The sequence below is a fragment of the Ranitomeya imitator genome, chromosome 8 (assembly GCF_032444005.1).
Source record: "Ranitomeya imitator isolate aRanImi1 chromosome 8, aRanImi1.pri, whole genome shotgun sequence".
Taxonomy (NCBI): Eukaryota; Metazoa; Chordata; class Amphibia; order Anura; family Dendrobatidae; genus Ranitomeya; species Ranitomeya imitator.
In genome coordinates this window covers 62,513,361-62,524,011 of record NC_091289.1, presented here as the reverse complement: position 1 = coordinate 62,524,011, position 10,651 = coordinate 62,513,361, and the positions used below count along the sequence as shown (strand labels likewise).

At 47.6% G+C, this 10,651-nt stretch overlaps 1 protein-coding gene across 1 annotated transcript in view; it reads left to right on the top strand.

The window, feature by feature from the left end:
- The first annotated feature begins 217 nt into the window (after positions 1-217).
- Positions 218-10,651, top strand: part of TOB2 (transducer of ERBB2, 2) — a 29,225-nt gene continuing 18,791 nt past the window's right edge. The window contains exon 1 of the mRNA XM_069737026.1: positions 218-412. The gene's annotated coding sequence lies outside the window, so the exon portion shown is untranslated. The remainder of the gene's footprint in view (positions 413-10,651) is intronic.

The window sequence follows — 10,651 nt, the reverse complement described above, 5'->3', positions numbered from 1 at the left end:
CCTTGTGCACGGTCTCCAGGGGAGGGCAGAGCGGCCACCTCAGCTGTCACCCACCACCAGCATGGCTTCGTTGGTGGCAATGCTTATGTAAACCGTCCGGCATGAAAGAGTTAAGCTTGCAGGGGAGCCTCAGAATGTAGGTCCGGCACCTCACTCTCCCAAGCCATAACACGCTGGGTGTGTGAATATGAGATTCATGCGCAGGGTTGCTAAGGGTGAAACTTTTCCCCTGACTTCCTTCACTTTGGGCCAGGAGGAGGGAGGCTGCAGGATCCCGGTGGACTCGGCGAACTCCGCTCCAGGAAAACACCCCCAATAAAATACACAAGGGGACCCCAGAAAGGCTAAGCATCCATCTTACTCCTCCTAGTTCTGCAAACCGGCGGATTCTGACTTTACAACTACTGACCAAGTAAGGAGTCCAGGCAGTGCTGTCACGATACAGGGGCGACAGCACGGTCGTGGGGATGTCGGGGAAAGCTGCAGCCTAGAGGCTGGTTGGTGCGGGGTTCCTGGATGGGGCTGGCTTTGAGGCCAGGAGAACACTGTCCCTTTAAATGTTCTTACAGTGCGGGGTGTGCTGTGCATAGGGAACTCGTACAGCAGCCAGTCCCAGCTGGTAGCCCAGTGCCCTCTCCGTGCAGCCAGTGCCCGTGTCCCCCGCTGGTTGCCCAGTGCCCTCTCCGTGCAGCCAATCCCCATTGGTTGCCCAGTGCCCTCTCCGTGCAGCCAGTCCCCGTGTCCCCGCTGGTTGCCCAGTCCCCGCTGGTAGCCCAGTACCCTCTCCGTGCAGCCAGTCCCCGTGTCCCCCGCTGGTTGCCCAGTGCCCATGTCCCCGCTGGTAGCCCAGTGCCCTCTCCGTGCAGCCAGTCACCATGTCCCCCGCTGGTAGCCCAGTGCCCTCTCCGTGCAGCCAGTCCCTGTGTCCCCGCTGGTAGCCCAGTGCCCTCTCCGTGCAGCCAGTCCCCGTGTCCCCCGCTGGTTGCCCAGTGCCCTCTCTGTGCAGCCAGTCCCCATTGGTTGCCCAGTGCAGCCAGTCCCCGTGTCCCCGCTGGTTGCCCAGTCCCCGTTGGTTGCCCAGTCCCCGCTGGTAGCCCAGTACCCTCTCCGTGCAGCCAGTCCCCGTGTCCCCCGCTGGTTGCCCAGTGCCCTCTCTGTGCAGCCAGTCCCCATTGGTTGCCCAGTGCAGCCAGTCCCCGTGTCCCCGCTGGTTGCCCAGTCCCCGCTGGTAGCCCAGTACCCTCTCCGTGCAGCCAGTCCCCGTGTCCCCCGCTGGTTGCCCAGTGCCCATGTCCCCGCTGGTAGCCCAGTGCCCTCTCTGTGCAGCCAGTCACCGTGTCCCCGCTGGTTGCCCAGTGCCCTCTCCGTGCAGCCAGTCACAGTGTCCCCCGCTGGTAGCCCAGTGCCCTCTCCGTGCAGCCAGTCCCCGTGTCCCCGCTGGTTGCCCAGTGCCCTGTCCGTGCAGCCAGTCCCCGTGTCCCCGCTGGTAGCCCAGTGCCCTCTCCGTGCAGCCAGTCCCCGTGTCCCCCGCTGGTTGCTCAGTGCCCTCTCCGTGCAGCCAGTCCCCGTGTCCCCGCTGGTAGCCCAGTGCCCTCTCCGTGCAGCCAGTCCCTGTGTCCCTGCTGGTTGCTCAGTGCCCTCTCCGTGCAGCCAGTCCCCGTGTCCCCCGCTGGTTGCCCAGTGCCCCCTCTATGCAGCCAGTCCCCGTGTCCCCTGCTGGTTGCCCATTGCCCTCTCCGTGCTCGGGATGAGCCATTGGCAATATTGAAGATGCTGGGGCAGATCTGTATTAATGAGCCTTTGGCCTGGTCCCTGCACAGACCACCAGGAGCCCACCCCCCTCTACCTCTGGTTTCTGGCTGATCGGGGCACTGGGTGGAAGTGTCTCCTTGTTGCTGTACAATAGGAAGCTAATAACTACATTATCTGATCTTTGCTTTTCTCGGTTAATTTAATATGGCTGCCAGAGAGGGGGCATCTGCCCAATATGAAAGGCCCGGGCTGCTGGGAGCATGCAGGTTATTTCCCTCTTTCTTTTTTGCCAACCATATGGATCTTGCCAGTGTCTGATCTATATTACTATAAGGCTTGGTGGGCTAATAATCCGTTATAGGGGGCTAGTATAGCTGTATAAGATGGCATACATCATTATACCACACAAATGTAGTGTTTTCTGGTCCAGGTTGGGGTTAAACGTGGTTGTGTTTTTTTTTTTTTTGTTTTTTTTTAGATTTTTCATGTCTATGAATCTTTTTTTTTTTTTTTTTTTTTCTTTTTCCTGGTGTCAGGAATTACTAGGAGATGACAGCGAGAGGTGAACATTTTACCAGATCTCCAGCCCCTGATCAGACATTGCACAGCGTCAGCCCGAAGCATTTCCATCAGACAGCCTACGCTTTGTAATCCAGCTATAAGAGGGCGTCTTCCCCAGATTTGGGCTTGTTCTGACTGTAGTAAGGGGTGTCCTTATCATCCGACAGAAGGCACAACTTGTAATGGCGGTCCGGTGTGCAGCATATGGCAGAAGATGTGGGGGTTCTGTGCCTATAGCACCTACAAACAGGTGTGGATCAGAGTACAAGGTTACTGGCCTCCTCCCTGTCACCTTGTTTAATGTGTAAACAGCCATTACTGTCAGCTGCGCCAGCCCTTTAAACATGCAGCACGGGGCCCTGTGATTGGCTGGGCGCCTACACACCCACCTGACATGTCCATCTAGAAAGCTTTTCTTGTTTTAACTCTGGATGACTAAAGGCCCTAATCAGCTTTCAAAAAAAAAAAAAGTGAAGACAGCCATTAAACAGGTCAGTATCTAAACACTGAGCTGCTGTCTGAGCTTTTACATGCAAGGCTGGAATTACAGAGGGAATCATTCATGTCATGGAAGCTAATTCTCCCCTTCATTCTAATGATTTTCACTATTGTGACCATTTTGTCAGGGAAGTGCTATCTGAGGGTATGTGCACACGTTGCGGATTCTCTGCGGATCTGCAGCGTTTTTTGAGGTGCAGAAACGCTGCAGATCCGCAATTGATTTACAGTACAATGTAAATCAGAGGGAAAAAAAATGCTGTGCACACTTTGCGGAAACGCTGCGGTTTAGAAGAAGCAGCATGTCCCTTCTTTTTTGTGAATCTGCAGCGTTTTTGTACCCATTCCATTATAGAAAACAGCAGGGGTAAAAAACACAGCAAACCCGCAAGAAAACCGCTGCGGAACAGCCCAAAAAACGTGACAAATCCACAGGTGCGTTTCCTGTCGGGAGAGGCTGAATCCGCACCAGAAATTCCTAAGCCTAATCCGCAACGTGTGCACATAGCCTAACATGATTGAAGGCTTCTTTTCTTTTGAAAACAAATAATAAAAAAGTAGCATTTTTACAGTAGCAACAAAGTGAGATTTCTGAAATCCATTCAAGTCAAAAACACTTGAATATTTGCAATGTGAACCCTCGGGCTCTGTTCACACACTGAGTTTTTTTTTTTTCGTTTTTTTTTGCTGCATTTTTTTAATGCAAAACTTAATCTGCAATTTACAGTACAAGCAAAGCCTGTGAGATTTCAGAAATCTCATTCACACATTGGCTTATTTTCCTGACGGATTTGGAAAACAGCTGTTTTTGATAACTGCAGCATGTCACTTTTCAGCGTTTTTGCAGCATTTTTTCAACCATGCAGTAAGTGCCAAAAACTCAGCAAAACACGCAGGTATCAGATTTTGGTGCAAAAAACTTAAAGATTTTTATTTTATTGGCGTGCACAAGAGACAACAAATGCAGCCAAAGCTGCATTTTTTGTTTTGTTTCACCAGCTCCGAGCAGGTTTTGCCTGCCGAAACAAAATGCAGCAAAAATACAATGTGTGAACAGAGCCTTGGGGAGCCTTTCATGTTGCATTTTTTTTCCTTCATTCTGCCACCACTCTTGGGGTATGTGCACACGTTGCGGATTCTCTGTGGATCCGCAGTGTTTTTTGCAGTGCAGAAACGCTGCAGATCTGCAATTGATTTACAGTACAATGTAAATCAATGAGAGAAAAAAATGCTGTGCACACTTTGCGGAAAATCCGCTGCGGAAACGCTGCTGTTTAAAAAGTAGCATGTCACTTCTTTTTTGTGAATCTGCAGCGTTTTTGTACCCTTTCCATTATAGAAAACCGCAGGGGTAAAAAACGCAGCAAATCCGCAAGAAAAACGCACAAACGCTGCAGAACCGCACAAAAAAACGCGTCAAATCCACAGGTGCGTTTTCTGCCAGGAGAGGCAGAATCCGCACCAGAAATTCCTAAGCCTAATCCGCAACGTATGCACACAGCCTTAGGCTATGTGCACACGATGCGGATTTTGCTGCGGGTCCGCAGCAGTTTCCCATGAGTTTACAGTACAATGTAAACCTATGGGAAACAGAAAACCCTGTGCCCATGATGCGGAAAAAAACCGTGCAGAAACGCAGCGGTTTACATTCCGCAGCATGTCACTTCTTTCTGCGGATTCCGCAGCAGTTTTACACCTGCTCCAATAGAAAACCGAAGGTGTAAAACCGCAGTGAAATCCGCACAAAAACAGCGATAAATCTGCAACAAAAACACAGCGTTTTTGCCCTGCAGAGTTATCAAATCTGCTGTGGAAAAATCCGCAGAGAACCAGTCTACGAGTGCACATAGCCTTATAGTCAATGGTCCCATCGCTGTATGCACCTCAATCCCGTTTTGCGGGGGGGGGGGGGGGGGGGAGTTTGGACATAAGCCCTGATGGGACCACTGAACGTAGACGTAGGCCGGGGGATACAATGTGAAAGGGCCCCTACAGTAAATCTCAAACAGTTTTTGTTTTTTTTGGGGTTTTTTTTATGGGGGGAGAAAGGTAAAAATCAAGACCACCTTTCTATTGATTCATATTTCTTATCAGACTATACACCAGTTCCCTAAAATTCCCAAAATGAAACTTTGTAAAACTGAATCGTAGTGTGTTGGAGTCGGATGTGCCCAGCTCGTTAGGGCAGTCCCACACTGCAAACGCTGCTGCAGAGAAGATATGAATGGCGGCTTCAGCACCAGTGGGGGGGGGACAGCGCTTACTGTAGCGCTGTCTCCTGCACGGCCACGGACTGCACACAGACAACATCCGTGTGCGTTACGTTTTACACGGACCCATTGACTTTAATGGGTCTGTGTAATTCGTGCGCTCCCACACGGAGACACGGCACACGGAGACACGGTCCGCAAAAAATCAATGACATCTGCACAGATGCATTGATTTCACTGTGTCTACGTGTGTCAGTGGCTCCGGTACGTGAGGAAACTGTCACCTCACGTACCGGAGCCACTGACGTGTGAAACCGGCCTAAAGGGAATTGCTTCTCTTAATGAATTTGGCAGTGGCCCATGCACCAGTGACATAAAAATCCTCTAGTCATGGACCGGAGTAGAATTCTGCTATAATCTAGACCACTTCTGTGACTTTATATGACCTAGTACAGACATGACTTTGTTTTCTCCACCTACTAATCAAAAAGTTTGCAAGTCGCACAAATATTCACCTTTTTAAGTCCAGAAGCTGCTGTAAATGGCTGGATCATTCGCTGCTGACTGTTTGTTGTGAATTCCCGATAGTGATCTAACCCTTACGTTCTGTAACATACGGTGCATTATGTTTTGCTGATTATATGCTACTATTGCATGTTACATCACATCATAATGTTAATTAGTCCTTAGCCTGTTCATATATTTTTGCCTTCTACCCTCAAAAAAAGTAGCATGGCCGAGACTTTTTTTTTTTTAATTTGTCCGCTCACAACATATTGATAAACCTATGCATACAATGGGTCATCCATATGAGATTGGTCTGGGTCCAAATCCCAGTACTTTAGTTCAATATGTAGCAATATGTTCAATGTGTAGCAGCTGCTGCCGGGTCCTGAAACTCCTGTTCTCCAGTACCCGCCAGTCTGCTGCACATTGACTGGAGCCGCAAGGCCCAACACTATAGAGAATGAAATCCCATCCAGCGGCCTGAGAGGCAAATTACAACAGATTGCTCTGAATGTCGGTTCCGTAGGCCACACATTCCTTCCTTCACACATCAGTTTTTTGCCGTCCGTCTCAATCCGTCAAATCTTGAAAAAACGGATGTGGCGACTGCCGCCGGATCCATATATTTTTGTTTTTTTTCTCATAGACTTGTATTAGCAACAGATGGCCTCACGTTTCATTTGCCGGATCCGTCGAAATTTGCAGATTCGGCAGCCGGAGATGATGGACAACAACTTTTTTTTTTTTTTTTTTGTCTCTGTCGAGAAAGCGGATTGCGACGGATCCTTCGCCGTGCGTCGTTTGCTAGAATAGAAGCCTATGGAGCCGGACTCCATGTTTTTTTTTTTTTTTTTTTTTTTTAGGATCCAGTTAGCCGGATCAGCTAGTCTGATCAGGTGAAAAAATGGATCCGTCGCATCAGTTTTTCACAATCTGCGACGGATCCGTCGAGCCAACGGATTGTGACTGATGGCAAAAAACTGATGTGTGAAAGGGGGCTTACCCATTTCGTATGGATTACCCATTAATAAATATACTGAGACGTGACAACCCCTTCCAACATCATGTACCATTTACTAACATTAAAAAAATGATTGTCAATGCATATATAGACATTATTAATATTTTCCCACCACCTGTCAACTTGCAGATCTGTACGGGACAGTATGGCCATTAGGCTGGATTCGTGCACATCATTTTTCACTTTTTTTTTTTCCAAAACTTCTGTTGCCATATGTTACACTCAAGTCAATAGAAAATGATTGCAGAATGTACATGTGCCTTTTTGGGATATATAATTTTTTTTTTTTCGCTTTAAATGAGTACGTGTTACAAATACAACAAACAGAAAAACATTTTTTTGCTCTTGTGACCACTCACGAAAGCTACATTTACCAGGTGTGAAGATTATCTGTACTGTATGAGAATTGAGTACACGTTCTACATGTCGGGTCATGTTTACACTGACACCCGTGACTCCCATGTTGGTGTGTATGTGAATACACACTACTGATCCATTTCTCCTGCAGGTTTTATTTCCAGATAATGCTCATTATTATGTGGTGTTAGTTTTTTGTTTTTTTTTGGAAAGGATTAGCTTTTTTTTTAAACTTTTGTAATACTGCTAAAATATTGGTGATTAAAGAAAACAGACTGAACCAATTTGCAAAGGTTAATAGTGCAAACATAGATGATGCAGGGTGTTTTTTTTTTTTTTTTCTTTTTTTTTTTTTCTCCCTCTAAGTAGCAGTTGGTGCATACTGTAACCACTCTAGTCTTGACGCTTTGGTTAATAACATGCCGCACACGTGCACTGTCAATCAGTTGTGGGAAGGGATAACGATGTTGTGGCGCTGTGACTGAAAGAGAGAAGCAACAGGAAGAACTTAGTCTAAATTATGTTCCCACGATGAGCTTTTGTCCAATGTAAAAGTAGTGATGACCTATCCTTAGAATAAGTCATCAATGTCTGATCGGCCGTGGTCTGACACCCGGCATCCTCGCCGACCAGCTGATATCGGTGACCGCCGGCTGGAAGTACGCACTAGCCGAGCTGCTCCGTCAACTTGTAGTGGCCAAGGCGGGGTACTGCACATCTGCCTCCTATTCAAATCAGTAGGTGGATGTGCAGAATCATGGAGCAGCTCTGCTAGTGATCAGCCAACACCAATAACTGCTGTTTGGCTGGGCTCTGTCACCAGACACCACTGCCGATCACATTAATGACTTATCTTAAGGATATCAGTAGAGAAAAACTTGGCACTCAAAAAATTATGCAAAAAGTTTATTTATTAGCATCCAAAAAAACAAGTTGGTTAAACGTTTTCGGTCCCTGAAGGACCCTCATCAGAACTATCACATGTCTTGCATGGTCATACAGGTGGTACCTCTATGAACTTTTTGCATAATTTTGAGTGCCAAGTTTTTCCCTACTGATAAATGATGGGCTGGATACCCTACTTGAGCACCTATATCCCAAACTTTGTATGAGTGCCATGTTTGTTTGTACTGTTCTGATTTATCCTAAGGCCGGCGTCACACTTGGCGTATAAAAATACGGTCCGTAATTTACGGCCGTAATACACAGAAAAGTCCCCAAAATAGTGGTCCGTAACTCCTCCGTAGGCAGGGTGTGTCAGCGTATTTTGCGCATGGCATCCTCCGTATGTAATCCATATGGCATCCGTACTGCAAGATTTTCTCGCAGGCTTGCAAAACCGACATACGGACATACAATGGATCCATGTGCTCCTAAAAACATATTATATATATATATATATATATATATATAATTTATATATAAATAAAAAAAAAATATATATATAATTTTTTTTTTTTTTTATTTCATCCAGCGCTAGATGGCTTTAAAGCCATAATATATATTTCTCTATTCTATGTGTACACATTTATTCTACCTATTCTAATGTAAGCTGTCAGTGTGACTTTACTGTACACCGCACTGAATTACCGGCTTTTCTCTCTAACACCGCTGCGTATTTCTCGCAAGTCACACGGCTGGTCCGTGTGTAATTTGTATTTTTCTCGCCCCCATAGACTTTCACTGGTGGATTTTTTGCGCAATACGGTGACAAACGCAGCATGCTGCGATTTTCTACGGCCGTAAGACTGTATAATACGGATCAGTAAAATACAGCAGATAGCAGCAGGGGCATAGAGAAGCATTGTACCGCATGCAGTCCGTATTTTCAGCACCTCTCTTACGTCCGTAAAACACGCTAGTGTGAGGCCGGCCTAAGGCTAGGTTCAGATTGCGTTAGTGCAATCCGTTTAGCGCCTAGCAAGCAGCGTCCGCAGCACGCCACAAAACACCGGCACATCGCTAGCGCGTGCTGAAAATGGCACGCGCTAGAGATGCGCGTCCCCATTGCTATTAATGGGCGCGCTAACGGACGCGTTGCATGGCGTTAATTTCGCCGTGCAACACTGTCCGTTAGCGTGGTCCCATTAACACAATGGGAACCTAGCCTAAGGATAGACCATCAGTGTAAATGTAGTGGACAGCCTCTTTAAACCCTTTCTGCCCTCGGACGGAATAGTACATCCGAGGTCAGATCCCTCGCTTTGATGTGGGCTCCGGCGGTGAGCCCGCATCAAAGCCGGGACATTCAGCTGTTTTAAACAGCTGACATATGCCCGCAATAGGCGCGGGTGGAATCGCGATCCACCCGCACCTATTAACTAGTTAAATACCGCTTTCAAACTCTTGACAGCGTCATTTAACAAGCGCATCCAGCCGGAAATGCGCACATCGGTGACCCCGTCACATGGTCTGGGGTCATCGGTGCATCGGCATAACAACCAGAGGTCTCCTTGAGGATTGCTATGAGCGCCACCCTGTGGTCGGCGCTCAGTAATGCAGCAATTGTGTTACATAGGGATGATCTGAGCATCTCCTCTATGTAGTAGAACCGATCAAGTTGTGGTAGCTTCTAACCTTCCATGGAAGCTATCGAAGCATGGAAAAAGTAAAAAATAAAAAAACAAAAAAATGTAAAATATGAAAAATAAAATTACTTTAAATCACCCCCTTTTTGCCCCATTCAAAACAGTAAACAAAATCAAACCTACACATATTTGGTATCGCCGTGTTCAGAATCGCCCGATCTATCAACAAAAAAAGATTAAAGGGAACCTGTCACCCCAAAAATCGCAGGTGAGGTAAGCCCACCGGCATCAGGGGCTTATCTACAGCATTCTGTAATGCTGTAGGTAAGCCCCCGATGTATCCTAAAAGATGAGAAAAAGAGGTTAGATTATACTCACCCAGGGGTGGTCCCGGTGCTGGTCCGGTCGGATGGGCGTCTCTGGTCCGCTGCGGCGCCTCCCTTCTTCATTCCAAGATGTCCTCAACAGGGCAGACAAAGTACGCCTGCACCGGAGCCGTGGCTGAAGATCAGAAGAGGACGTCTTGGAATGAAGAATGGGAGGCGCCGCAGCGGACCAGAGACGCCCATCTAACCGGACCAGCACCGGGACCGCCCCTGGGTGAGTATAATATAACGTCTTTTTCTCCTCTTTCAGGTAACATCGGGGGCTTATCTACAGCATTACAGAATGCTGTAGATAAGCCCCTGATGCCGGTGGGCTTACCTCACCTGCAATTTTCGGGGTGACAGGTTCCCGTTAACCTGATCGCTAAATGGCGTAGCGATAAAAAGTCAAAACACCAGAATTAGTTTTTGTTTGTTTTTTGTTGCCGCGATATTGCATTAAAAAGCAATAAAGAGTGATTTAAAAGATTTGTATCTGCACCAAAATGGTATAATTAACCCCTTACTGACCTCCGCTGTACTATTACTGTGGAGGTCGGATCCCCTGCTTTGATGTGGGCTCCGGCGCTGAGCCCACCTCAAAGCCGGGACATGTTAGCTGTTTTGAACAGCTGACATGTGTCCGCAATAGCGGCGGGTGAAATCGCGATTCACCCACTGCTATTAACTAGTAATAACTGACAGCGGCATTTAACCGGCGCATCTTGCCGCGCGGCCGGAAATGAGCACATCGTCGACCCCCGTCACATGATTGGGGGTCAGCGATACGTAAGGATAGTAACTATAGAGGTCCTTGAGACCTCTATGGCTACTGATGCCGGCCTGCTGTGA